The 23,364-nt window shown below is 42.8% G+C and overlaps 1 protein-coding gene and 1 long non-coding RNA gene across 5 annotated transcripts in view; one reads left to right on the plus strand and one right to left on the minus strand.

Annotated features, from left to right (window-relative positions):
* Positions 1-23,364, minus strand: part of DCLK1 (doublecortin like kinase 1) — a 207,537-nt gene that overhangs the window by 136,477 nt on the left and 47,696 nt on the right. The gene's annotated exons all lie outside the window — the stretch shown is intronic.
* Positions 2,565-14,907, plus strand: LOC308476288. Its single transcript, XR_013985831.1, has 3 exons — positions 2,565-2,728; positions 3,167-3,212; positions 14,186-14,907. It is a non-coding gene; the product is annotated as an uncharacterized lncRNA (long non-coding RNA).

The raw sequence follows: 23,364 nt of genomic DNA on the forward strand, positions 1-23,364 counted from the left end.
AACCCAGGGTTCCTTGTGCTTAAGTCTGGTTTAAAGAACCGAGGACAGAGAGAAACTTTTTAAATTATGGACTGAGTCACACATTTGGGCCCCATGAGAGCCCAGGGTGGTGTGCGGCATCATAAAAATGCAATAATCACAGAACATTAATTGAAACCTTTTCAAAATTACATTTCTGAAAACCTTAACATACTGACACTGCCGATCCCCAGGGCATTCACATCCCAATGCCCTGTGTAAATAAATATATCCCATTTGTCTCCCTGTTGTGAGATTTGCCCTATTTCTGGATTACTTTGTGAATAGCTTCCCCACGAAACCCATGCAGAAATTGGCAGTTAAATTAGCATTCTCCCTCAAAATTAGCGGTGGGGAGAAATTCAACTCAGTTCACATTTAAAGGTCAACTTATCTGATTCACACTTCTACGTGGCAGGAGCTGAATCCCTAGTGTTTTCTCTCTTCGGTCACAAGACCATCACATCAATATTATTTCATCCTTATGTCATGAGCCCCACAGTGCTGCTGGTCTTGGGCTGATAGAAAAGGAAGAATAAACAGATATTGGGGGGACCTAAATTGTGGGAGCCTGGGTTGGAGGAGGTGGGGGGAATCTTCTCTTTCCACCAGTTGTTGTGGAAGGGGAAGCAGAGCTTTGATCAGTTGGGAAGGGACACTGACCAGGAGATGGTCAAGACTGAACAGGATGGTCTTGTCACGTAGAATCAGGTGCTGCCTTCATTGATGGGAGCAGAGCCACCTGCACCAAAGGAGTGAGGACTTGCAATCTCAATATTCCCACAAAGCTATGACGTCTCATGAATGAGCGTACCACGCCTTATCTTTAAAAATTTGGTGGGAGGTGTGCTGAAACTGGCTGGGGCATCTTCACAACTTCCATCCAGTTCTGAACTTCTTGCCCTACTCCTGAATTGTAACTCCTGAGTGCTGTGTCTGCTGCTGCTGAGCCTGTATGGTTACGTGTGGTGAATAAAGATCTATTCTTCACTTCCAAGTAAGAAGAGCCTCTATCTGCATGTGATGGGAGGGAGATAGGACATTAAGTTTAAGCCAGGGCTGGATTCAGGTTTGATGAGGCCCTAAACTACTGAAGCTAATGGGGCCCTTTATATGGCCAGCTGTCCTTTGTCAACAACAAATTGTCACTGTTTTTTGTGTTGACTATATGCTATATGGTAATTTATGGACCTAATAGGTATCTAAAGCCATTTGTACATAACAAAATGTGTATTTTATCAAAGTAATTGTTGAACTGAAATACAATTAAGAAGAAGTATATTAAAAACACTGTTGCTGTAATGTAGGTTTTATTTTATTTGTTTCTTATATTATATTTTGGAAATGTACATCCAGGGTTTTTTTCTTTACATTTTTTGGGGGGCCCCAAGAGAGTGGGGTCCTGAGATATAGCTTGTTTAGCTTATACGTAAATCTAGCACTGCATCCAGCCACTGCATAAACACTGTCGGGTGAAACAAGGAAAGGCCAAGATAGGTCCTGTCAAGGAGTTGTCTAACATTACCAAACTATACAGACTAATAATAAATATTTAAATGATGGCATTTGGTGTGGGGAGGAAGGTCAGAGATTATGAGAATCCACTGCTTTGGACCAAAACTCCAAATGTAGTTTTAATAGCTGGCCAAAAGCACAACTAACAGAGGTGGTTGTTGTAATAAGGCAGCGTTCATTGTTTTTCAAACTGCAGAGCAACAACCCACCCTACAACATTTCCCAGAAGCTAACAGGTTGTAAATGGAAGAGCATCTGAAGGACAAGAACAAAACATACTGCCTGTTATTGGCCGATGTCACACCAGGAGCAGAGCCACTGAGTGAAGTGGATTCTCGTGATGGGCCCATTCCTACAAGGTCACCACATGAATTTACTGCTGAGCGATATTTGAAATGCAGACTCATAGGCTTAACTAAAAGGGGCACCTTTCTAGACAGGGTGGATATACTGGTTTAAAGAGTCCTGGACTAGGATCAGGGACTGCATCCAAATCCCCACTCAGTCATGAAGCTCACTGGGTGATCTTGGGTCAATCAACATAACCTACCTTACAGGGCTGTTTTCTGGATAAAAATGAAGGAGAGGAGAACCGTGTTCACTGGCCTTGAGTTCCTTACAGGCAGGATTAAAAACAATGTAATAAATAAATAAAATGCATCCCACTGTAAGCCACTTAATCAATTTTAGTCCTATAGTAAGCTTTAACACATGGGACAAAGATGAAAGTCCTCCATAATAGCATATCATGGTTTTATTTTAGTATTTTTATTTCATTGATAATGAACAGACCCCATGTTCTTTCATTCTGCCACATCTCCTCCTCAGCGCCCAGTATCTGCCATCATTTAAAAAGAGGTGCAGAGAGACAGAAGACCTGCTGTTCGTTGTCTTGCAGCAGTGCATTTTCTTGGACTGTCACAGGACCCACTTTATCAGTGGTTTATATATAGCCCACCCTCCCCATTCCATTCCTCCCCTCCTTCCCACATATCCTCCTTGTCAGAAAGACAGTTGGAAGCAACAGTCTGCAACAATGGCAGGTGTTCTTCCCACACATTCTCTCCAGAAAAGATTTCCCTGACTACTGCAGCAGCCTTCATTAGCGATTTATAAGTAGTAACTGCATATAGGAGATAGTTATCTCAGTCTGATTAAAGCAGGCAGGACGTCATGTCTTCCGAGGCAGCACAGGGTAAGATTGGGGGAGGAAAAGTCACCACCTTTCAAACAGGAGCTTATTTCACTTCAGTTCTGAGCAATCTTCTGTGCTTCTGTTCTGAGGTGAAGTCTCTTGAACCGTGTCTCCCAATTAGCTAAGTACTCCAGAACCACTGTTTTTCAAATGCCAATCTATGGACTCCCTACTTTTGAAAATTTTGATCTCTCTATGGTAGTTTTTGTTATGTGTGTGGTGCCACAGACCCCCAATTGGGGACCACTGCTCTGGAACATAAAGCCAAGGAATATTTCAGGTATTATGAGGAGTGAGTAAAAAGAAATGTGAATGTCGCTTTCGATCTTGCAATATGCATACATACAGGAACATAGGAAGCTGCCTTATACAGAGCTTTGATCCATCTAGCTCAGTATTGTTTACACTGACTGACAAAGGCTCTCTCCAGGATTTCAGACAGGAATCCTTCCCAGCCTTCCTCATCGAAGGGGAGAATACAAAGGTCAGTAAGAGCACCTCTGTACATTGTTACTCCTACATTCAAAACTGCCTTGTACAAAACCAGATCATTGGGTCTGCCTTACCAAGGATTCTGGATCATAGCTGTCAATTTTTCCCTTTTCTTGCAAGGAATCCTATTCAGAATAATGGAATTTCCCTTAAAAAAAATGGAAAACGTTGACAGCTATGTTCTGGATGGGCAGCAACTCTTGCACACACAGGCAATGTTCTCCACCCCATGACTTGTGGTCCTTTTAAACCAAAGGTGAAAGATAGGAGTTCCTGAAGTAAAGCATGTGCTCTGTTCATTATCATAAACCTGTAACCTTCTCCTTAAAAGCGTGTTTTTGCTCTCCAGTACTTATAAGGGGTGCTACTGAATCATGGGATTCTATTGGTTAGTGGGTGAAGTGATTCAAATAAAGCGTAGCAAAAATGGCAAGAAGAATTCTTTGTTGGAGTCAGCTGTTTCTATCCCATGCTACATCCCAAAACAGATATGCCCAATTCCAGGAATGAACTCAACTATGCGAAAGTTGCCTTCCACTCTGCAGTTGTTCCAGAAATTCTTGAGGCTTAAAGAGCAACTAGGGGAAAATTATCTACCAGGTAGAACAATTTGTGTGTGTACGTGTGTGTGTGTGTGTGTGTGAGAGAGAGAGAGAGAGAGAGAGAGAGAGACTATTAGCAAGATAAGTATCTCCAGATTAACTGCTAACTGTGTATTGATGAGAGTGGGAAACCTCATTGTAGTCATGCAGAGTAGCTGTCATCACCCACAGCTGGGGACATAATTATAGGAGAATTTCCAATATGAAAACAAAATGCAAGTACAACATAAAAGAAAAGCATACAACTGAACACAAAAGGCCAATCCAGTTGGTCCCTTATGTGAAATGCAGCTGTCTCTTGGGAGTGCAACTCTCTGCTCACAGGAGGGTTGCTGACAGAGGGGGGGGGGTCAACAACAGGAAATTTGTCTAAGCAAAGAAGTTCCTCTAAGCACAGTTCGAAAAGAAATAATGCAAAGTATGGCTGGGTCAGGAGGGATGCGAGTGGTGCTGTGGGTTACACCACAGAGCCTAGGACTTGCCGATCAGAAGGTCGGTGGTTCAAATCCCCGTGATGGGGTGAGCTCCTGTTGCTCAGTCCCTGCTCCTGCCAACCTAGCAGTTCAAAAGCACGTCAAAGTGCAAGTAGATAAATACCGGTAGGTACTGCTCCGGCGGGAAGGTAAATGGTGTTTCCGTGCGCTGCTCTAGCTCACCAGAAGCGGCTTAGTCATGCTGGCCACATGACCCGGAAGCTGTACGCCGGCTCCCTCAGCCAATAAAGTGAGATGAGCGCCGCAACCCCAGGGTCGGCTATGACTGGACCTAATGGTCAGGGGTCCCTTGACCTTTACCTATGGCTGGGTCAGGGTGCCAGCAAATATAAAAATTGTTGCAGTATAGGTTAATTTTCCAAGTTCAGCCTGCAACTTTATTCTTATGAAGCACTTAGTTTCTAAAGCATTGTACATAGGAATATTTTATTTATTGTAACAGTCTGTTGATGGGCACAAAAGCTTTAGATCACAATCAAGTCAAATGGAGGCGGCTATCTGCAGCTTCCAAGTTTCCTACATCATGTCACATTCAATTACACTCCGCCATCAAGGGAAAACCATTATAGAACAGAGCTCAGCAGGCAAAAGAAGCTCACTCTGATGATAATTGGGATAGAACTTTGCAGGCATTTTCTTTTCAAAACTTCCCCAGGTTCCAGCAGTGCCAATTACTATGCAGAGAAAGTTTCCAGTGGCAATTAGAAGTGTCATATGAAAGTGCCTTGTATTGAGGTCAGGCCATTGGCTCTCCTGGCCTCATGCTGTGTGCTCTGAAATAGCCACTGCCAGCAAGGTCTTCCTGGTGCTTTCCATCACCTCCTGGCTGGTCCTTTGGCTGGAGAGAGTGGATTGAATCTGGGTCCTTCTACATGCCAGCTCTGTGCTCTACCACTAAGCTGTGGCCCCTCACATGAAAGACTAGCCTCTTGACTCTCCCCCATGCAGAGGAGGCCTTGGACAGTCAAGCACGTCCAGAGGCAGCTGCCACATCCACATGAAGCATTTTGAACTCTTAAAAAGTACTATTCAAATGTAAATTATTATTGTCCCATGATAAGCTGTAATATGGCCTTCTTGGCCAATCAAGTGCCAGCATAACAGAACCCTGGACTGGTTCCCAAATACAGAAGTATCTCCACAGCTGGAATTCTTAGCACCTTCTGCACAAAAGGCATTTAAACCAATACTCCTCTTTAACCCTGTGCTTGCTTCTGGACCTTACAAAGAGGTAACTGAGATCCCTGAACAACAAATCGGCAAAAGGGTGATTGCACGTATTTCAACAGCCATCACATCTACTTTTGTAATGGAAAGTGTACAAAAAAGGGACAAATCAACAAAGAGTCACCACATAAAGAAAGAGTCTGATTAAAAAATGGCGTAGCATCTGCAACACAGAGAAGTATGTTACCTGCTTGGTAATAAAATGGGTAGGGGGAGAACCATCTATGCCACATTAAGGAGGAAAAGGGGGGTGATAATGATAGACCTCATTTTTTAAAAAAATGAATGGTATTACAGTGGTACCTCGGGTTACATACGCTTCAGGTTACATATGCTTCAGGTTACAGACTCCACTAACCCAGAAATAGTACCTTGGGTTAAGAACTTTGCTTCAGGATGAGAACAGAAATCGTGCTCCAGCGGCGCGGCAGCAGCAGGAGGCCCCATTAGCTAAAGTGGTGCTTCAGGTTAAGAACAGTTTCAGGTTAAGAACGGACCTCCGGAACGAATTAAGTACTTAATCTGAGGTACCACTGTAGTAGCATTCTGTTCTATAGAAGATATGTTTGCAACTGTTATATATTTGTAGTTCCCCACCTATGATAGCCATCAAAGTGGATGGCTTTAAAAGAGGGTTAAACAAATTCATGGAGGGGAAGTTATTGTGGCTATGTAGCATCTCCAGGACTGAAGGCAGGATGAGGAGAGTGTTGTTGTGCTCAGGTCTTGCCTGTGAGCTTCCCATAGGCATCTGGTTGACCTTTGGTCTTATCCAGCAAACTCTTCTGACATTATTAAGGAGAGGGTGAAAAATAATAATCCAAAAACAGAATACCATACTAATTGTCTTCACATAAGCAGCATTCCTCTACCCACTTACTCAGGAGCAAAGCCCCACTGAACAAAATGGGACTTGCTTCTGAATACACATGTATAGGATCATGCTATCTGGAAGTGAATGTTTACATGGCTCTCCCCTGCCTGAATGTAGTCTGGGCAGTGATCAGGGAGAGAGTTTTCCCCAAGCAAGTGAAATCACTTTTTAAGGTGAAGCCTTATTTCATTGTTAACTGCTAGAGGCAGACACATAAAAAGCAGATGATCAAAAATGTGGAAAGTGTGAGATGAATTAATTAGACACTATGAACATCCAAGAGCTTTTTTGGGAATCTGTTTCCTTCTCATTCCTTATCCTGCTTCCACCATTTCATTCAGACTACAGCAAATGAAATGCATTTATTTTTAGACCAGCATTTTCATGATGGCTGTGACATTTCAGCGTGTATTGCACTCGTTTGCCCTTTTGGTTGTCTGGCTTGCCAGTCACCTCAGAGCACAGACTCCTTGGGGAATCTCTTCAGAATCAGGCCATGTCTCAACTGCTATTTTTTTTCAAATCCCACCTTCCACTACACTGAACAATGTTCTCTTCCATCCTCTCCCAAGGACTCAGCTTCTACTTTCTTTGCTTGACTAAGTTCCTGAAAGAATTTTTGGGCCAGTGAACACATAGCTAAGCAGCTAACATCCAAAAAGAGATGAACCATGCATGGAAGGAAATTGAGCTCTGAATGCAACTCATTTTAATCTCTAATCCCCTATCACTGAGCATCATGCTCAACTGTTGCATTATGAGGAAACATTTTATCTGGTTTCTTTAGCACTGTGGATTCTTCCATTGTTGCAGGCCATGATTCTTCTGTGTGCCCCACACTGTGTCCCCTTGGAAGACTGATTAAATACAATATTTCAGAACAAAAAGGTGTGTGTTGTTTTTTTTTAGTTTAGAGAAAGATGTCACATATCATAATGCAAATATATACAAATCATAAAACACATCTATAGTTTTGAAAAAATAAATAAATTATCAAGTGGATGGAGCAATTCCCTTATGAAGAAAGGTTTGGGGCATTTTAGTTTAGAAAAAAGACAAGTAAACAGTTGTATAAAACTATGCAGTGTGTCCCCTTCATGGATCACTGCCTTGCCGTGGCGAAGGGGCTTGAATAACTCAGAGAAGCTATGAACTATGCCGAGCAGGGCACCCAAGATGAACAGGTCATAGTGGAGAGTTTTGACCAAACGTCATCCACCTGGAGGAGGAACCGGCAAGCCACTCCAGTATCCCTGCCAAGAAAACTCCATGGACAAAGACAACAGGCATATAAAAGTTATGACGCTGGAAGATGAGCCCCTCAGGTGTCCAACATGCTACTGGGGAAGAGCGGAGGACAAGTACAAGTAGATCCAGAGCTGATGAAGCGGCTGGGCCAAAGCCGAAAGGACGCTCAGTTGAGGATATGCATGGAAACGAAAGGAAAGTCCAATACTGTAAAGAAAAATATTGCATAGGAACCTGGAATGTAAGAACCATGAACCTTGGTAAGTTGGATGTGGTCAAAAATGAGATGGCAAGAATAAATATTGACATCCTGGGCATCAGTGAACTAAAATGGACGGGAATGGGCGAATTCAGTTCAGATGACTATCATATCTACTACTGTGGGCAAGAAACCCGTAAAAGAAATGGAGTGGCCCTCATAGTCAACAAACGAGTGGCGAAAGCTGTACTGGCATGCAATCTCAAAAATGATAGAATGATCTCGATGCGAATCCAAGGCAGACCTTTTAACATCACAGTAATCCAAGTTTATGCACCAACTACTGGTGCTGAAGAAACTGAAACTGACCAATTCTATGAAGACTTACAAGACCTTATAGAAGTGACACCAAAGAAGGATGTTCTTCTCAATATAGGGGATTGGAATGCTAAAGTAGGGAATCAAGAGATAAAAGGAACAACTGGCAAGTTTGGCCTTGGAGATCAAAACGAAGCAGGGCAAAGGCTAATAGAGTTCTGTCAAGAGAACAAGCTGGTCATCACAAACACGCTTTTCCAACAACACAAGAGACGAGACTACACATGGACATCACCAGATGGGCAATATCGAAATCAGATTGATTATATTATCTGCAGCCAAAGATGGAGAAGCTCTATACAGTCAGCAAAAACAAGACCTGGAGCTGACTGTGGCTCAGATCATCAGCTTCTTATAGCAAAATTCAAGCTTAAACTGAAGAAAGTAGGAAAAACCACTGGGCCGGTAAGATACAATCTAAGTCAAATCCCTTATGAATACACAGTGGAAGTGAGGAACAGGTTTAAGGATTTAGATTTGCTGGACAGAGTGCCTGAAGAACTATGGGTGGAGGCTCGCAACATTATACAGGAGGCAGCAACTAAAATTATCCCAATGAAAAAGAAATGCAAGAAAGCAAAGTGGCTGTCCAACAAGGCCTTACAAATAGCGGGGGAGAGAAGGCAAGCAAAATGCGAGGGAGATAGTGAAAGATACAGGAAATTGAATGCAGATTTCCAAAGAATAGCAAGGAGAGACAAGAAGGCCTTCTTAAACGAGCAATGCAAAGAAGTAGAGGAAAACAACAGAATGGGAAGAACCAGAGATCTGTTCAAGAAAATCGGAAATATGAAAGGAACATTTCGTACAAAGATTACCATAATAAAGGACAAAAGTGGTAAGAACCTAACAGAAGCAGAAGACATCAAGAAGAGGTGGCAAGAATACACAGAGGAATTATACCAGAAAGATACGGATGTCTCGTACACCCCAGGTAGTGTGGTTGCTGACCTTGAGCCAGACATCCTGGAGAGTGAAGTCAAATGGGCCTTAGAAAGCACTGCAAATAACAAGGCCAGTGGAAGTGATGGTATTCCAGCTGAACTATTTAAAATTTTTAAAGATGATGCGGTTAAGGTGCTACACTCAATATGTCAGCAAGTATGGAAAACTCAGCAGTGGCCAGAGGATTGGAGAAGATCAGTCTACATCCCAATCCCAAAGAAAGGCAGTGCCAAAGAATGCTCCAACTACCGCACAATTGCACTCATTTCACACGCTAGCAAGGTTATGCTTAAAATTCTACAAGGAAGGCTCAAGCAGTATGTGGACCGAGAACTCCCAGAAGTGCAAGCTGGATTTAGAAGAGGCAGAGGAACCAGAGACCAAATTGCAAACATGCGCTGGATTATGGAGAAAGCTAGAGAGTTCCAGAAAGACATCTACTTCTGCTTCATTGACTATGCAAAAGCCTTTGACTGCGTCGACCACAGCAAACTATGGCAAGTTCTTAAAGAAATGGGAGTGCCTGATCACCTCATCTGTCTCCTGAGAAACCTCTATGTGGGATAAGAAGCTACAGTTAGAACTGGATATAGAACAACTGATTGGTTCAAAATTGGGAAAGGAGTATGACAAGGCTGTATATTGTCTCCCTGCTTATTTAACTTATATGCAGAATTCATCATGCGAAAGGCTGGGCTGGATGAATCCCAAGCCGGAATTAAGATTGCCGGAAGAAATATCAACAACCTCAGATATGCAGATGACACAACCTTGATGGCAGAAAGTGAGGAGGAATTAAAGAACCTTTTATTGAGGGTGAAAGAGGAGAGCGCAAAATATGGTCTGAAGCTCAACATCAAAAAAACGAAGATCATGGCCACTGGTCCCATCACCTCCTGGCAAATAGAAGGGGAAGAAATGGAGGCAGTAAGAGATTTTACTTTCTTCGGCTCCATGATCACTGCAGATGGTGACAGCAGTCACGAAATTAAAAGACGCCTGCTTCTTGGGAGAAAAGCAATGACAAACCTAGACAGCATCTTAAAAAGTAGAGACATCACCTTGCCAACAAAGGTCCGTATAGTACTGTAAAAGCTATGGTTTTCCCAGTAGTGATGTATGGAAGTGAGAGCTGGACCATCAAGAAGGCTGATCGCCGAAGAATTGATGCTTTTGAATTATGGTGCTGGAGGAGACTCTTGAGAGTCCCATGGACTGCAAGAAGATCAAACGTATCCATTCTGAAGGAAATCAGCCCTGAGTGCTCACTGGAAGGACTGATCGTGAAGCTGAGGCTCCAATACTTTGGCCACCTCATGAGAAGAGAAGACTCCCTGGAAAAGACCCTGATGTTGGGAAAGATGGAGGGCACAAGGAGAAGGGGACGACAGAGGATGAGATGGTTGGATGGTGTTCTTGAAGCTACCAGCATGAGTTTGATCAAACTGCGGGAGGCAGTGGAGGACAGAAGTGCCTGGCGTGCTCTGGTCCATGGGGTCACGAAGAGTCGGACACGACTAAACAACTAAACAACAACAAATGCAGTGTGTGGAGAAAGTTTTCCTCCCTCTCTCTACTAAAACTCACAAACATTCAATGTAGCTGAATGCTAAAAGATTCAGGACAAACAAAAGTACTTCTTCACGTGGTACATCACAGCCACTAACTTGGGTGGCTTTAAAAGAGACTTAGATGATTTCTTGGACGATAAGGCTTTCAATGGCTATTTGCTGCAATACCTATATTCCACCTCCACCTCCACCTCCCTATATTCAGAAGTAATGCTTCTGAATGCAAATTGCTGGAAACTGCAGGAGGGGCTTGCTTACTTGCTGACTTCCCAAAGGGATTTGGTTGGCCACTGTGAAAACAGGGTCCTGGACTAGATGGACCACTGTTCTGACCTAGAAGGCTCTTATGTTCTTAAAACAACTCGGGCTTTTAGATAATACAATTTCTCCCTTTTCCTCTGCATTTGCTTGTGCCTCAGTAGAGGCAATCATATGGTCCAAGTGTCCGAACCTTTCCTTCTTTGTTGCTCAATAATACAACATTCAAGCAAGTGTTTATGTGGAACTTTTAGTTTAATTCTCCTGTGCTTGGGGGCTGTTGTGTGGAAGCAACAACAGCTTGCTTTGCAAATCTGCTATGCAAGAACTATAATTCAATATACATCCTCTCTCTTTCCTCTCACCCTCCCACAACCGTACTATCTGTGGAGGAAGTCCTGCTCAGAGACCCATCTGGGAAAGAACAATAGATGGAGTCTGCAGAATGATTGGCCAATGGAGGGGCACCAAGTGAGCATTGCTTGTAGCTTTTCACAAGCGACACAAGGCACATCTGCTCCGCCAAGTATTTTGAAACAGAGGTTTTATATGGCAGATGGTTTATGTGTCCTGTGCCATTTCCACTGCCAGGTTTTACAACTGTGTTAGCGTTTTTAGACTTTTATGTAAAGCTCTATGTCTCTTGAACTTGGAAAGGGAAAGGCGGGATTAAAAAATTAAGCACGATATGAAATAATGTTTGCTCAGTCGCTTCCCCATCTTACACTTTAATAATCATTGTGAAGGAGGAGTTGTGGAGGAGGAAGTGTTGCCTCTAACATTCAAGCAATGGCATGCTTCTCTGCAACTGCAACCACATAAGCTTTCTATTTAAGGATTGTACAGTTGCCCTTGTGGGAGACCCAAACTCGTACACTATGGCCAGAATACTTATACACATCTATTAGCAAGAGAGAGCTTACTGCACCCATTGCATATTTCAGCTCTGACTCTGAAGTCAAAACTAATAGACCCCCTGAGGTCAAGTGGAATAAGAGTAGGTTTGTCTGCAAAACAGCCAGCAATCTTGTCACAGTGGACAGACAGAGCCTCACAACATCAAAGCAAAGATTAGCCTGGATCCACCTGGCTAGTTGCCAGACAGAATACTTCTCCCAAATTGCGATTTGCAGAGGCATCAGCTGAGGTGGGGGGGGGGGAGATATATATATATTTTCTCCCACCTGCGATCATGGTAAAAAAAGAGGAAAAAAATATGACATTTAAAAAAAAGATAAACCATCCAACACTTTGATTCAGCATCTTAGTTAAAGGCCAGAAATAAAAGTTGCCGTGTAGGAGGCACATTCCTTGGCTGCTTCTATCTTCCCATTACCCATTCCATCTTATTCTCATAGTCATTGTGTAGACAGCTTCTGCTAAAGACAGGAACATAGGAAGATGCCTTATGCTGGGTCAAACCATTGTTCTATCTAGCTCTCTATTGATGCGTGTCTGATTCCTGCCACTGTTTGTACCATCGAGAGAACTGTATGTGTGGTATTAGGTAGCTTAAATACATTTAAGGGCTGTGTAAGCAGGCTACTTTTTTTTTAGGAAAGTTCTCCGTAAGTGATCTGTTCATATCTCTGTCCCTTCCTAACTCAGCCTGCTGGGTAGGGAGGGAGAAGAGAGGGAGGCAGGCCATTGCTGTCATATGGGCCCCGACAGATTCCTCAAAGGGGATGCAGCCCCCAACATTAAAAACATCCCCACTCCTGCACTGAACGATAGTCTTGTTGTTTGAATGAGTCAGACCAAGCCATTCACAGTGAATCATGATTTCAAGTTGGCTTACCATTTGGACAACACAACAAGCTGGAGTTAAGCAAACACTTCTTAACTTATCCTAATAGCCTCACAAGGTGTGGGGGGAGAAATTTCACAAGCCCAACACTTTTTGAGGCTTACTAGATTTGTTCCCACTATACTATGGTTAAATGTAGGGCTGCCATACATCTGGAATTTCCTGGACATACCCTGAATACTGCAGTCAGAAGCAGTGTCTGGGTGGAAATCAGCATAATGTCCGGGAAAATCTGGACATATGACAACAACTTTGCCAAAAAGGCTTAACAACTTATGTGTCTGGATTTTCACTTATTGAAATATGGCAACCCTAGTTAGATGTGACATTTGAACATGGCCACAAAATTCTTATCAACCTTAGTATTTTGAGAGATTGCATTTTATCTTCCAGTACTGAGTTTAATCTGGTATTTTACCACTAAAATTATGTATTTAAGAAAGCAGGTGTTAAAAGACTAGCCACTGTACTACCTGGATGTGGTAGGGACCGTTGTTCAATCCTGTATCTTGTGTCTCATGTCTTCTTTTAATTTAATTGCTACATCTTGTTTTATCTTTTATCCAGCTTTGACAACAAAACCCCAACAACTATATTCATAGATCCATTATGCCTCTTCATTAGGTGATAGCAGAAAATCATCAAACACAGCAGCTGCAGGCAACAGCTAGAATTCAGGAACTAATATAATTATATTGCCATCATTAAATATTTTGCTGCGGTCTACACCATGTAGCTAATACAACATTACAGCTGGCTTCATGCTGCCATGACACTTCAACTAAACTAATACCCTCTAATCTTTGACAACTTCCTAATCTACCATCTTACTTATCTGTATAATTTGGAAAGCTGTCTGTCCACCCATCTGCTCTCTCTGTGTTTGGATGCCACTTTAAATATTGTTGCCCCATTTGGCATGAAGGTTCCTGAGATTGAGGAACAAGTGTTTTCGTCTATGTTTGAATGCTGGACATTTTTTTTAGAACACAGATGGCAAACCAAACCACACCAAACTGTGCCGATTTGGATGCCTCTGAAGATCTTATCACCCAGTCTGGTACGGCGGTTCCAAATTGCACTGATTTGGATAAATATCCTCATTCCAGTTTGGTGTGATGGTTCTTGAGATTGAGGAATAGGTTTTGGTCTTTATTTGGATCCTATCAGATGCCATTTTTAATCAAGACGGTGGGCTTGAACTTTCAAAACTATACTTGGAAGGAAATTAATAAGTCTGTGCAGTGCTTTTTTCAGGGAGTACTCAAGGGTACACAGTAACAGTACCTCACTATTTTTTGTTTAAAAGTGTGGCACTTACTGTAACAACTTCATAGTGAGTACTGGCACCTATTTTTCCAGGAGAAAAAGCACTGGGTCTGTACAACATATTGGGCCAAAGCTGAAACTGCAGAAGTCCCATTGTGAGAAGAGTAAAGTGAACTCTAGGACCAGCAAAGAGAAGAGAGAAGAACCAGCTTCTGCACCTGTGTCAGGCCAGCACTGATCTATCACTCCTGCTTATTGTGTCCATGGTTATAGCATCTTTTGATGCTGGAGTTTGTTCATTAATAACTGGGGGTTGGGGGGTCACAGTCCCACATGTGGTGGTGATGGTGCATCTGGAGATTAGCTGAGGAGGTAGGTAAAACTCCACTCCCAGGTCCTCAACCTAGGGCAAAGCTGCTACAGTCCCATTCACTTATACCCATGAATGGCAGCTTATGTCAATGGAAACTTATTGTCTGTACTAAGTGCAATGTTTACATTTGTGGAAATCCTTAAGTTGGCTCTGAGAAGTCCCAATGTTATTAGTATATCCCATATTTGTATTTCCCACCACCATCTATTACAGCTCTTTTGTGCCTGCTTCTTCATATCTATCACTTCTAAGAATAGCTGTAAACTCATAGGGATGCATTGCCCTGGTGGTGCATCACATAAAATGCTACAGTTTAGATTCTAGGGTAATGACAAGACACAGCTCTACAACACCATAGGACATTCAGTGAAATGATTCAGTACAAATGCACTCAAGTTCTTCCAGCTAAATTGGAATTTACACACACACACACACACACACACAAACAAACAAACAAACATACATACATACATGATTGCTCACCAAGTCAACATAAAACCCTTCTCAGGATCTAGAGATAATGTTTCCCTTCCACATATATCTCTTTTGTTATGTATAATTATTTGTCACTCTTTTTTAACATCTAGGGAAAACCTGCAACTCAGAAAAACAACAATCAAGAATTGGTATGTCTTTCAAGGCCTTTGGTATATTTCAGCACACACAAACACACAAATTATTCTGACAGCGCTGCAAGCCATTTCTCTGAAATGAAATGTAGAAGCATTTTATTTGAGAGGAACCTTTAAATTAAGGTGACCTTCAAAACAGAAACAAAAAGACATGGGGGATGCCTAGTGAATGAACTATTGAGAAGACTCTTTAGTATCCCTCAAGACTGTGACCTCCCATCCTTATGGGTAGAACTTTTTACTTGTGCCACTCTTGTTTAGTGCATACTTCAAATGCTACATCACTTATGCCCATGAAAGAACTGCAAATGCACCATGAAAACACCACCACCAAATGATTCTAATAACTAAAGTCTCTTTGCCAGCCCAGGGAAATCCAAGGAGGATGCCTCCTGGGTGTCTGCATGACTAACTGTTCTGGCACTGCTGTACCCTTTCAGTCTCAGCTGTGGCTGAAATATTCATTTGATCACTCTCAAACGGAGGGACAAGAAAATGACCCACCTTCCAATAAGGCCACCTGTTGCTGGGTCCATGTGCAGTTACACAGCATGGTCAACCACTACATTTCAAGCAGCAGCTTCTCAGTGAAGTACCATCAGGCCATGGACTGACTCCACCCATTCAGAGGGATTTTCCTGGACAGGAAGGAGCATAAAGGGCTTCCTTGCTAAGCCTTGCATGAGCTCCACACGTGTTAATGTGATCTTGTATCATTTATTATTGTTTGGTTCTCATTTCTGGCTTGTGCCTCAACCCTATCTCCTCTACTTTGATCCTGACTACCAGCTAGTCCCATGACTCCTGGCTCCCGGCTCCCACTAGACTGATGCCTATGGCTCAGCCCTGACAATGAGTCAAGGCTATAAGAGGTAGGAGGCTTGCTCAGATCAAGTGAATCATGAACATGACTTGGATCCTCCAAGAGTGTCATGGACTGATTGGACACAAAGGAATGGTGCGAGGAACCAGCTGGGGAACCCCCAAGAGGAGAAGGCTCAGAGCACAGGGATTGGTGGTGGGACAATGATGAGTGAGAAGGAGGGAGAAGATTGGGAAGATGTGTTGGAAGCTGAGGAAGCAGCAGAGCTTAGTGAGCTGGGGGGGGGGGGTCTGTTGCAGAGAGAAGTCCAGAGGCAAAGGCTGAAGAAGGAGAGTGGGAGGCCAAGAGGCAGAAATGAGTCAGGCTGGTGCAGAGTCATGGGTGCCTCCACCTCCTGCTGTGACAAACTTCCCCTCCCCACTTGTCTCCCAGATCCAGAAGAGGCATAAAAAAGGTGTAGGAGAGGTTGGCTTCATGCAGGCACCATCTCTGATTGCTTGTAAGAAGCCCTGGAGAGGAGGGAACTTAGATAGCTGTGTGGAGGCAGGAACTTTGAGTCTCAGCAAATGATCCATGGGGGCCAGACCTACCGAGGATGAGCTGCTGTACTCATTAGGCCTGGCACTCCACCAAGTCTGTGCAGATTATGTTCTTGCTAATAAGAGTTAACAGTGCTGGCTCACTCCTGTCAAAGAGTTACTTTTGCAATGCAAACATTGGGCTGGATTGGAAGTTGCACTGCCTTAGACCACTTTCCTGTTTATGGTGAGGAGAGCCCTCTCTTCCCACCTTCTGCTCTATCAGAACATGCGGGCTTAAAGGTATGTGCCTTTAAAGTCCATCCCAGAACTTAGAAGCCTGGCTAGGATGAACAGAGGTGCCCTGGGCCTTAAAGTAGTCTTTGGACATCACAAGATAAACATAAACCAATCTGGCACTGAGAAACATGCAACGACACTTGTGGGTAACACTTACAAAGTGTTAGACCTTGCCAGTAAACACAACATAAGTTTGATCGAGGTGCTTTACTCCCACGGAATATTTAAAAACACTCAGAAGGGGACAAAAAACTCCCAGATGTATTAGTTGGTCAAGAGAAAACACATCACGCAACCGCTATAGGCTAAGAGATGGTTTATCTGCATTATCACATACAAAACTCATTTGCAGAGCTACTCTTGCCTCCATTCAAATTAGTCTGATAGATGATTTCGAGCCCTTTCAGCAGCGATGCAGACAAGCAATTATTCTAGAGGCACTCTCTCTTCTCAGTTTGCACAAAGTGTAATTAACTAGCCTATAGAAGAAAGCAACAGGTCATAAAGATCAATATCCCTAGGTAGATGCCAGTGGAGGAAAAGGCACACCTAGCTGAGAATTAGAAACTAGCAGGAGCAATAAATGGGAACAGGATTCTCATTCTAAAGAGCAGCTCTAAAAATAATTAGAATAAATACTACTGTCTAGTCATGCAAGGAGCACACAGAAAAGACTAAAGCGAAAAATATGCACATATTCTGAAGCATGCTAAGTACACTTTTTTTACCCAAGTTTTGGGAATTCTGATTGACCGATTGTTTTGATGCTGTTTTTTACTTCTAAATTATGACATTCTTCTTAAATGACCAGTGGAGTCCATTTCAGCAATGGGTCGACTTAGTGTGGGATAACTAGCCTCAAATAACCAACACGCTTAAGTCTAATTAATGCATGAAGGGGTTAAGACCACAGAATAAGCTGTTCTGCCAGCCTTAGCCTTTGTTCCCCTTCAGCCTACCTGATGAACTCAGTGTGTGAGGAGGCTAAGCTGGTTGCTCCAGCTTAGCCGCATGGCTCTAACAAGCCTCTCTTTGAGTTTCTATAACAATAATTTAGGAACTTTCACCACCAAAACCAAGCCAATTTTTACTGCCTAAATGCTGTACAGAAAATCATATGAATCTGACCTTTGGAGAGTTTGTAAGTAAACCATTTTTAACTTAACAAATATGTGTTCTTTTTCCATGTTAGGGTAAGAGGGGAGTACTCCACTTTTTACTTTGCTACGTATTTTGTGGCTTTAAATCTCTGCTGGGGTTCTCTCACCAAAGAGTACTTGCCCCAAGCATGGATCTTGGAATCCAGAGAATTCTAATTTTTATACCTATATTTTTCCTTGCCAACAACACATAGAAGGTTTTGTAACCCTTAAAAAATATTCTTTTAAATTGTCTGGAGTGCAATGGAATGCAATGGACCATTGTGGTGATCTCTGGGATGGGTAGAGAATAGAAGTGGCACAACTGCCCAGGTTTACATAGGAAGGCATTATCAGAGTTTGGATTTTAACACTGCATCCCCCTGGATAGTCAACGTGGTGCTCTCCATATGCTGTTGGACAGCAACTTCCATCAGCACAAGCAAAGCATGGCCAATGATCAGGGATGAAGGGAGTTTTTGTGCAACAACTTTTAGTAAGCACCATACTGACTACAGGGGAAAGGGGGCCATGGCTCAATGGCAAAGCATCTGCTTGGCATGCAGAACGCACCAGGATCAATCCCCAGCAGCTCCAGGTAAGACTGGGAGAGACCCCTGTCTGAAACCCTTATGAGGAGAAGCACACATTTGTTGGGCTGGTTTGAATGTCATGATAAACCATGGTTTATAGTGATGGGTATGAGCCACAAAAGCATCATTGCCACATACCTCCTTCCCTCTCCTCTCCTCTCCTGATGCTGGAAAAAGAGGAGCATGGATGCTTTCACTTTAAGTTTTTTTAAAATTAACTGCAGTTTGCCATTTCTTCCAAACCCAACTACGATGAAGCTTAGCTATGGTTTGTTTGAAATGGGCCAAGTGCAAATCATGGTTTGCATCACTTCTTCAGCAGAGGCCACTCTGATCAGCTGGTACTTGGATGTTTTATCTGGAAATTCTGATGACTAGACCTGGCAACAGCTATGTGCAAAGTACGTGCTCTACCTCCCTGTATGTTCAAGGCCTCTGCTCTTTCCAGCAGCGCAATCAACCATCGCAGGTTAATTGTTGTAATGCATGCGAGGCTAAAGAACCAAAGTCTCTGAATCAGTCACTTGAAAATGTTGACTATTCAGAGGTATGGCAACCCTGGAATCCTGAGCCTGTTTGTTTCCATGGTGACACACTTATATTTCAGTGAAACGGCACAATGGTGCTTGGCAATTAAAAGGGCATCTGTAAATAGGATGTTTTCTGATCTGGCACTTAAAACATTTCATAATGGGTGGAGACAAAGCAAGGTTACCTATGAAAAAAGATTGCAGATTAAACAACTCTGATACACGTTAATTTTGGAAGAGGAAGTAAGCAATCAAAGAGAAAGAATTACTTTTCTTCCCCACCGATGGTTCACCTTCAAAATGTTAATGGGAGCTGGGGAGGGGAAAATGTGTGACTGACTCATATCTCCCTGGAAGCATGAAAGACTCTTCAGTCTGTTATTAGTGATGCGCAATCTGTAACATTCTGAAAACACCTTTGCATGGCGCATGGGGGGAGGGACGGTTTTTCCTTATCAAAAAGGATATATGCTGCAGCAGATTCAGAAGAAAAGAATGATTGCGACTGGTGAACAGACAGAGATTGCATCAGTAACTCATCCAATATTGATTTTATGAACTCTTCTCACTTTCATTACATACTGATAAAACCATGAGGCAGCTATTCCATTCACGGATTCTGTATTAAATCAGCTACTATTCCAACAGAAAGAGCCTTCCTTCCCATTTTTTTGGGCTTTCCTTCCCATTTTGAAATCAAATTTAAAAACAGTTCTCAAGGTCTGCAGAGTTCTTTAGGATACTGTTTTGGTCCTATTAAACTAGTCCCCCAGTTTCTGAAGAACACTTCAGGCAGTGCCTCTCACGCCATTATGATTATGCCTCATCACAGAATGTGGGTAGAATATTATTTTGCACCCCCTTACCATCTAATCCAGACATTTTCCACTCTACAGCTGGCTGGGGGAAAGCTACTCTTTATTGCGTTGGTTAGAGTAGAGTTTCTCAAAACTCTAAATTCTAACAAAACTAGGATAGTTTGTTCAGTATTACAGTGGGCCACAGGTGATGCTGTGGTCTAAACCACCGAGCGTCTTGAGTTTGCTAATTGTAAGGTCAGCAGTTCGGATCCGTGTGACAGGGTGAGCTTCTGTCGCTTTGTCCTGCCAACCTACCAGTTCGAAAGCATGCCAGCGCAAGTAGATAAATAGGTACTGCTGCAGCAGGAAGGTAAATGGCGTTTATGTGCACTGTTCTGTCTGTCACGGTGTCTGTTGCACCAGAAGCAGTTAAATCATGCTGGCCACACGACCTGGAAAACTGTCTGCGGACAAATACTGGCTCCCTCGGCCTGAAAGCAGAGATGAGCGCCATACCCCATAGTCGAATTCAACTGGACTCAACCTTTACCTTTACCTTTTACAGTATGACTAGTACAGTTCCCTTGAACACACTAATACCTCAAGAAGTTCAAGACTGGAAGACTATGGAAAAGATCACCAGCTTTGATCCTAATCATCGGGTTATTCTTATAACACTTGGATATAACACTTCAGAGTTTCCAAACTTTACTATCCCAGCCTAGATACTCTCCCATGGATTAAAAACTCCCTTCACACACTGAAAGTTAATACAAGAGAAGTTTAAGCTGAACCCTTCTCCCTGCCAAACTAGCTTTCTATGGTATAAGGAAACCTTCCCCACTCCCCACTCCGATATGAAAGGCAGCACTCAGTCATGCATCCACAATCTGAAACTGTAACATCAAGGTCAATACTAGGAGGCACCTTAATACTTAATTCTGCTGAATGTATAAAATGGTACTTAGAATGCAGAAAAATGGGGAGTGGGAAGATTAAAAATCAATGGCCACAATTCAACACAGAATTTTGGTGCACTGAGACAAACAGATGTAAAGAACACTCAGCTCTGTTTTGGATTGCGGCCCTGAATGTTTTACAGAAAAGAAAAATCACACTAACTCAGTCTTGATGCTCATAGGAAGCAAGTGGTAGCAGATTGTTCATATAAATCACAGTGGGGAACCACTGAATTTTTTATCCCTGAATGTTACTTTCTCAAATTGTGTAAATATGGAAAACTATACAGTAAAATCTGCTTGTCGCTCAAATACATCTCCCTCTACAATAAGGATCAAAAAGAATATTATTTATTGTTCCTTACTTCACTAGCTTGAATACTGAGGCCGACACTGCCTAAAGAAGAATTCATCTGCAGAGACAGCAAGAGTAGCTGAAAGGAATATTAAACACCAGATATCATCCAAAGACCTTCAATACTGCTAGCTCTCAGCATATTCCACATGCTTCTTATTTTATCTGAAATGCAGGGCTGTGTTATGAAACAACTGCTCATTCTAGTTTATATTTCTCCTGTTCATTATCCACATAGCATTATAATTTTCACACTGGGAAATAATCTGAGAAGACTCTTTGCTCTGATAATGTTACCTTGGTGTTGCTTCCCTTGACCTATTTTTTGAGCATTCATCCTGATTCATCCTGTTTTGTTTTCTGGGGGTTAATACATCTTTCCCATAATCATCTGTTCATCCCACACTTACTTTCCGATCTACAAAATGTTAGTTTCTTTTTCTCTTTTTCTTTCTTTTTTTTTTTTTTTGTTGCACTGGGGCAAAAGAGTGCTCTAATCATTTTAACTGCACAGACCTAAATTTCTTCCTTTAAAATACGGACAGTCAGAAGTTCCCCTGAGTAAAAACTTCCACCCTAAGCCAAGTGATAAGGGCCAAAGCACATAATAAGCCTTTTCTAATCCTTACAGATGGGCAATATCATATTATCTGTTTGTTAAACTTGCATCCTGCAATTTCACCAAATGGCTCCCAGCAAAGCTAACTTCAGTAATAGTACAAAATCTAAATGTTGCCAGGTACACATCTAACCCATGCAGAAAAAGTTATGCATAGATAGGAACACAGAGTAGAAAACTGTGTGTGTTTGTGAGAGGGAAGAGAGCTGAAATCACATCTAGTTGTCCATCTGGCCAAGGAACTTATGTACTGCCATGGTTCAATTCCATGGTGACAAAGTGACTTTTGGCAGAAAGAGCCACTGTTCTGCAATAGACCATCTAGTCTACATGCAGAACGTCACAAGCTCAATCCTCAGCACCTCTAGGTACGACTGGGAGAGGGACTCTTGTCTAAAACCCTGGAGAGCTACTGCCAGTCAGTATAGACAATATTGGACCAGTAGTCTGACTTACTATAAAGGCATCGTTCTTTGTTCCTAAATATTTCTAGCAGCGGTATTTCTAGGAAAAGGCTAAAGCGAAACTAGGTTTTTTTAAAAAAGGAGCAAGCTGGTAACATGATGTGCAAGACCTCTCTCTCTCTTAGTATAAAGAACAAAACCTCTGTGGGTGAATTCAAAAGTTAGTCTGAAATGGAGACTGACATGATGAAGTGTACCTCAGGGGGGATTTCTTTTTTGGGTGCAGTCTAAAACTTCAACAGTCACGTGGCAAGATAAGAAGTCTGCCAGGTACTGGTGCAGCCTGCTTTTAGAAGGTAAGGTGATGCACCTATTGGTATGCCAGAACATACAAAGTAATGGTCATCCTGCCAGCTGGACCCAAAGAGCCTCAGGCTTCTTCACATCAATCACTACCACAGCAGCTGGGCTGCTGTTGGTAGATAGTAGCATCAGTAGCATCACCATTTGTTCTTCCCCCTCCATCTTCCACTACAATCCCTGCCTTCTCTGCTGTCGTCCTCCTCCCACAACTGCCTCTCAGGAGGCTATTCATTTGGAGGTGGCTTCAGAGACCACCTCACCACCACCACCACTTTGCCACAACAATGGCAAATGCCATCTAATGTTTAACAGTCTCTGTTAAAAGCACTGCAGGAAAGCATCAGCAGCTCAGGTGCTCTTTCAAGGACATCTCAAACACACCGCCCACTGAGGAAGGGTCCCATCTTCAGAGGGAGGAGTGGGGAGCCCCTAGATCTCTGGCAGTGGCCCAACAGAACCCTTAATTGCTTCTCTGAAGCATTAACAGCACTCCATAGTGGGCATGCAGGCTAGCAACAACAGCCACAACCACAGCAGCAGCGGGTCACTAGCAGACGATAGCTGTGGCAGGCACTCTTCTGCCTCTCTTGATTCCCTGCCAGAGTAATGCAGCTCACCATAGCTCATTGCAAAGCTCATTGCCGTATTTTTCGCTCTATAAGATGTACCAGACCACAAGACACACCTAGTTTTTGGAGGAGGAAAACAAGAAAAAAAATATTCTGAATCCCAGAAGCCAGAACAGCAAGAGGGATCGCTGCGCAGCGAAAGCAGCGATTCCTCTTGCTGTTCTGGCTTCTGGGATAGCTGCGCAGCCTGCATTCGCTCCATAAGACGCACACACATTTCCCCTTACTTTTTAGG

Source organism: Podarcis pityusensis (assembly GCF_964106645.2).
Source record: "Podarcis pityusensis genome assembly, chromosome: 4".
Taxonomy (NCBI): Eukaryota; Metazoa; Chordata; class Lepidosauria; order Squamata; family Lacertidae; genus Podarcis; species Podarcis pityusensis.